This window comes from Tupaia chinensis, unplaced genomic scaffold (genome assembly GCF_000334495.1).
Source record: "Tupaia chinensis unplaced genomic scaffold, TupChi_1.0 Scaffold000155_1, whole genome shotgun sequence".
NCBI classification, from domain to species: domain Eukaryota; kingdom Metazoa; phylum Chordata; class Mammalia; order Scandentia; family Tupaiidae; genus Tupaia; species Tupaia belangeri.
This window is the reverse complement of record NW_006159626.1, coordinates 458,071-464,731: the sequence shown is the minus strand read 5'-3', so window position 1 is coordinate 464,731 and position 6,661 is coordinate 458,071. Positions and strand designations below refer to the sequence as shown.

General features: G+C 33.8%; 1 non-coding gene across 1 annotated transcript; it reads right to left on the bottom strand.

Annotated features, from left to right (window-relative positions):
* Nucleotides 1-3,376: 3,376 nt before the first annotated feature.
* LOC114007326 (U6 spliceosomal RNA) lies at nt 3,377-3,484 on the bottom strand. The gene has a single exon (XR_003548946.1). It is a non-coding gene; the product is annotated as a U6 spliceosomal RNA (small nuclear RNA).
* Nucleotides 3,485-6,661: the final 3,177 nt, after the last annotated feature.

Below are 6,661 nucleotides of genomic sequence, written 5' to 3'. Positions count from 1 at the left end.
TATTGGAATGCCTTTTATTTCCTTCTTTTGTTCAATCACATTGGCTAGGACACCCACTACTATATTTAATAGGAGCAGAGAAAGTGGGCAACCATGTCTTGTACCAGTTTTTAGTGGAAAAGCTTTCAGCTTTTTTTCCCCATTCAGTATGTTAGCTATAGGTTTTTCATAGATAACTTTCATTATGCTGAGAAATGATCCTTCTATGCCAGTTTTTTTGAGAGTCTTAATCATAAAGAAATGTTGTATTTTATCAAATGCTTTGTTGGCATCAATTGAAATGATCATATTGTTTTTTTTTTTACTTTTCTCTCTGTTAATATAATATATTACTACATGTGGTTTTGCTTATGTTGAACTACATTTGCATCCCTGGAATAAAGCCTATCTGGTCGTGATGAATAATCTTTTTTTATATGCTGTTGAATATGTTTAGCAAGTATCTTGCTGAGAATTTTCACATCTATATTCATCATGATATGGGTCTGTAGTTTCCCTTTTTCGTCATATCCTCATCCATTTTGCGAATGAGTGTGATCAAGGCTTCATGGAATGAATTTGGGAGGTTTCCTTCCTTGTGTATCTCAAATGTGAGTAGAATGGGGGTTACCTCTTCTTTAAAAGTTTTGTAAAATTCGTAAGTGAAGCCACTGGGACCTGGGCTTTTCTTTGTTGGGAGGTTATCTATTATTGACCCAATCTCATTACTTATTGGTCTATTCAGGCTTTCTATTTCCTCCTGAGTCAATCTGGTTGGATTATATGTGTCCAGGAATTTGTCCATCTCACCCAGGTTTTCTTCTTTGTTGGCATACAGTCGCTCATAGTATCCTCTAATGATATTTTGTATTTCTATTATGTCTGTAGTAGTGTTGCCTGATTCATTGCTGATTTGATTTATCTGATTTCTTTCTTCTTCTTAATTAGTCTAGCTAATGGTGTGTCAATCTTTTTTATCTTTTCAAAGAGCCAGCTTTGGCTTTCCTTTATTTTCTGTATAGTTCACTTATTTTCTATTTCATTTATTTCTGCTTAAATCTTTATTATTTCTTTTCTCCTAGCATTTTTTTGGGCCTTTTTTTTTTTCCCAATTCCCTGAGGCATGATGTTATGTTGTCTTTTTGCCACCTTTCCATCTTTTTCTTGTACACACTAACTGCTATGAACTTCCCCCTTATGACTGCTTTTGCAGTGTCCCATAAATTATGGAAACTTGTGTACTCATTATCATTTATTTTCATGAATCTTTTGATTTCCGTCTTAATCTCTTCAGTAGTCATGAAGTCATTCAGAAGTAGGTTATTTAGTTTTCATGTATTTGTGTATTTTCGAGGCTTTTTCCTGAAATTAATATCAAGTTTAATTACATCATGATCAGAGAAGATGCTGGATATAGTTTCTATGCCTTTGAATCTGTAAAGGCTGGTTTTGTGCCCTATCATGTAGTTAATCTTCAAGAAAGTACCATGAGAAGCTGAAAAAAATGTATATTTTGTGTTTTTTTTTGTGGAAAGTTCTATAGATGTCTATCAAGTCCATCTGATTTTTGGTATTATTTAGGTCCCGAAACTCTGCTTATTTTTTCTCTCATTGATCTGTTTAAAGGAGATAATGGGGTGTTGAGATCTCCAACAATTATTGTGTTGCACTCTATCTCTCCTTTTAGATATAGCAGTCTTTCCTTTACATATTTGGTGCTCCCGAATTGGGTTCATAGATATTTATAAGCATTATATCTTCTTGGCCCTTTTATTACTATATAATGCCCTTTTTGTCTCTTCTTATAGTTTTTGTATTAAAACCTGTTTTGTCCAAAATCTGTATAGTGACTCCTGCTCTTTTTTGGTTTCCATGTGCATGGAATACCTTTTTCCAACCCTTCACTTTTAGTTTTTGTATGTCTTTATCCATGAGATGGGTTTCTTGTAGGCAGCAGATGGAGGGTTTCTGATTTTGAATCCATTCAGCCAGTCTGTGTCTCATGATTGGAGAATTTAATCCATTGACATTCAATGTTATTACCGATATTTTCAAACTTGTCCCTACCATTAAGTTGGTCATATTTCTGGTTTTTTTTTTTTTTTTTTTTTATCTTTTATTGCTGTCTGTCTCTCTTTAGTTTTCTTGGTATAGTACTCCTTTCAGAATTTCTTGAAGAGCTGGTCTGGAGTTGGTAAATTCTATCAGGTTTTGTTTATCCGAGAATGTTTTTATTTTATTTTCCCATATGAAGGGTAATCTTGATGGGTATAGTATTCTTGGTTGAAATTGCTTTTCATTTAACACTGTGAAGATATTTCCCCATTCTTTCCTTGCTTGCATTGTATCTGATGAGAGGTCCAGTGTTGGCCTGATGGGATAGCCCTTGTAAGTGATTCGACGTTTCTCTTTTGCCAATCTTAGCATCTTGTCTTTGTGGTTTTGGCCAATCTAGCTATGATGGGCCATGGAGAGGATCTTCTTGGATTGATTCTACTTGAGGTTCTTTGTATTTCCAGGGTCTGGATGTTTGAGTGCCATTCTAGACTTGGAAAGTTTTCTTCCAGGATTTCATGGAATAGATTACCAATGCCCTTATTAGTGTCTTCACCTTCTGGCATACCAATTATTCAGATGTTTGGGCATTTCATAGTATCTAGTATTTCTCATATAGTATCCTCAGTTTTCTTAGCTGTTTTCTCAGTATTTTTCATAATTTTTTCTAGGTCAGAGGTTTTGTCTTCTACTCCTGAGGTTCGATCTTCTGCATGGTCTAAGCTGCTTTTAATACTTTCGAGGGAGGTTTTGATTTCCATAGCCTTCATACCTAACAGTTCCATTTGACTCTTTTTTATGGTGTCCAGTTCTTCTTTCATAACGTGGAAGGACTTCCTCGTCTCTTGGAGCTCAATGTCTTTTCTCTCTTGCATCTCATAGAGGTTTGTTACCATAAATATTCTGAATTCTTTTTCTGACATTTTGGTAATATCCTCCAAATTTTCTCTACTTGGAAATGAGTTAGTGTTCCCTTGCTGGAGATGTATTACATGATTCTCTATCCTTGAGGCTCATCTCCAATTTTTAGTCATTTAGTAAATAATTCACTTTTGGCTAACTTGTTGGAGAAGGATTTTGTGACTATGACCTTATGTATTTCCCTTACTGTGAAAAGTTTTGGTGCTGTTTTCTCCCTTTTTACTGTGTCATCCTGTGTGGGAATCACAGGAGAAGTTTTGCAATTGGATTTATGAAGGGGAATTTCACTCTTTTTGCAACCACTACAGTGAGGTGCAAAGTATTCTCCAAAACTCACAATGTTCAGATATTTAGCTACTATGCACCTAGTCTTCTCTAGGCAGTGGGTAAGGGCTGAGCAGTAAAACAGGAGAGTAAGGTAAAAAATATGTAACGCTTCATGAATTTGTGTGTCTTCCTTGTGCAGAGGCCATACTAATCTTCTCTGTATCATTCCAATTTTAGTATAAGTGCTGCCAAAAGTGAGCACAGTATATCTTTCAAAGTTTGACTCACTTCACTCTATATTAAGTATTCTGTATTCATCCATTTTAAGTTTAATGATAGGATCTCTTTTTTTTATAGTTGTGTAATACTCCATAGTATATGTGTGCCATAGTTTTTCAACCCAGTTATCAGTTTTTGAACATGTAGGTTGGTTCCATGTTTTAGCAATTATAAATAATGCTGCAATAAACACTGATGGGCAGATGTCTTTCTGACAGAGTACTTTCTTATCCTTTGGGTAGATACCAAGAAGTGGGATTACTGGGTCATATAGAAGTTCTATTTTCTAAGTTTTTGAGAAACCTTCATATTGTTTTCCATGGAGATTGGACTAATTTACGTTCCCATTGACAGTGTAAGAGAGTTCCCTTTTTTACCACAGCCTCACCAACACTTGTCATTCTTCTTTTTTTTTTTAACCCTAGCCATTCTAACTGGGGTTAAATGATATCTCATTGTAGTTTTAATTTGCATTTCCCTTATGACAGGAGACTTTGAACATTTTTTCATATGGCTCTTGACCATTCATAATTCTTCATTGGAGAATTGTCTATTCCATGCATTTGCCCACTTTTTAATTGGATGATTTTTTTAAAGGGCAATTGTTCGAGGGAATTATCTATTCTAGATATCAATCCCTTATCTGAGAAATGATTTGCAAATGTTTTCTCCTATTCTCAGGTTTGTCCTTTCATGCTAGTTATAGTATAGTTTTCTTTGCTATGAGAAAGATTTTCAGCTTGATGTAATCCCACTTGTCTATTTTAGAAACCATTGTCTGTGTTTTACTTGTCTTATTTAAGAAATATTTGCCTACTCCAATGTCTTCAAAAGTTGTTCCCTACATTTTCTACCAGTAGTTTTGTATTAAAGGTTTTATATTTAAATCCTTGATCCATTTTGAGTTAATTTTAGTTAATGATGACAGAGAGGAGTCCCATTTCATTTTTCTGTAGATGGATATCCAGTTCTCTCAACATCATTTGCTAAGAAGACTTTCTTTTCTCCATTGCATTGTCTTATACTTTTTATCAAATATCAGTATGATTTGGGGTTTATTTCTAGACTATCTGTTCCATTGGTCTATATCTATGTTTGTGCCAGTACCATGCTGTGCAGGAAGTCCTGGCCAATGCAATCAGACAAGAGAGCAAAATAAGTCATTAAGATAGGAAAAGAAGTTAAACTGTTCCTATTTGCAGATGATATGATCATATACCTAGAAAATCCAAAGAAATGCACAATAAACAAACAAACAAACAAACAAACAAATCTAGTAGTGATAAATGAATTCAGTAAAATTGCAGGATACAAAGTCAGTAACGAATAAGGAATAGACTGAGACAGAATTGAAGAAAACAATTCCATTTATAATAGCTACAAAACAAACAAGATATCTAGGAGTAAATCTAACCTTTACAAGGAAAACTTTGAAAAAAAATTGAGTATGATATTTAAAAATGCTTTGTAATATGCTTTAAAGTCAGGTAGTGAGATGCCTCCTAGTTTTGTGTTTTGTTTGTTTGTTTGATACTGTATTGCCTTGACAATACAAGGTCTTTTTTTTTTTATTCCATACAAATTTTGTCATTGTTTTTCCTATTTCTGTGAAGACTGTCTCAGGTAATTAGACTGGAATTGCATTGAATATGTAAATTAATTTGAGTAGGACTGACATTATGATGATATTGAATCTTCCAATCCAAGATTAGGGAATGTCCTTTCTTTTCTTTTCTTTTTTTCTTTTTTCTTTTTTAAGTTTTCTGCCATAGGGTGAGTATGCTTGCCACAGACAGGGAAAATGAGAAATCACTTTCTGGGGGAATGGTCACTCTACAATCCTTTCCCCTCCAGTTTCCTCTCAGGATTTTAGACATGCACACACATAAGCCTGGCATGATTTGGAAGCTGTCAGGTCTGGGACATGAACTGTAGTCACCCATGTGGGAGTTCTTAACTTTAACCACCTTTTTTTTTTTTTTTTTTTTTAACATCATACTCAATTTCTTTTTTCAGTTTTTCATAGTTTTCCTTGTAAAGGTCTTTCACTTCTTCAGCTAGCTTTATTCCTAGGTAGCTTACTTGTTTTGTAGCTATAGTAAATGGGATTGCTTTCTTCAGTTCTATCTTAGTCTGTTCATTATTGATGTATAAAAATCCCATAGATTTTTTTTGTATATTGACTTTGTATTCTGCAATTTTACTGAATTCATTTATCGGTTCTAGGAATTTTTTTTGATTCCTTTGGATTTTTTTAGGTATATAATCATATCTCCAAATAGGAAGAGTTTAATTTCCTTTTCTATCTGAATACCTTCTATTTTGCTCTCTTTTCTGATTGCATTGGCTAAGACTTTCTGCACTATATTAAAAAGGAGTGGAAAGAATGGGCAACCTTGTCTTGTTTCAATTTCTAATGGAAAGATTTCTAGCTTTTCCATATTCGGTATGATGTTTGCAGTAGGTCTGTCATTTATGGCTTTTATTATATCGAGAAATGTTCCTTCTACTCCAGTTTTGCTGAGAGTATTGATTATGAAGGATGTTGTATTTTATCAAATGCTTTTTCTGCATCTACAGATATGATCATATGATTTTTATCTTTATTTTTGTTAATGTGGCTTATTATGTGTATTGTTTCACATATGTTGATCATTTTTGCATCCCCAGAATAAAGCCTACCTGGTTATGGTGTGTAATCCTCTTGATATGTTGTTAGATTCAGTTTGTTATTGTCATGTTGAAAATTTTTGTGTAAGTATTCATTAAAGATATTGGTCTGTAGGTTTCTTTTTTTGTTGTTGTTGTTATGTCCTTGTCTGGTTTTGGTATCAAAGTAATAGAGCCTTCATAAAATGAGTTTGGGAGGATTCCTTCCTTTTGAACTTTTAGTAATAATCTGAGAAAAATTAGAGTTAGCTCTTCTCTGAAAGATTTGTAGAATTCAGAAGTGAAGCCTTCTGGTCATGGGTTTTCTTTATTGGGAGATTATTTATCGGTGCTCAATCTCTTCACTTATTGATCTCTTCAGACTTTCTATTTCATCATGACTCAACCCAGGTAACTTGTGTTTGTCCACAAATTTGTCCATCTCTTCTAGGTTTTCTAGTTTATCAGCATATAGTTGCTCATAGTATTCACTCTTTTTTTTTTTTTTTTT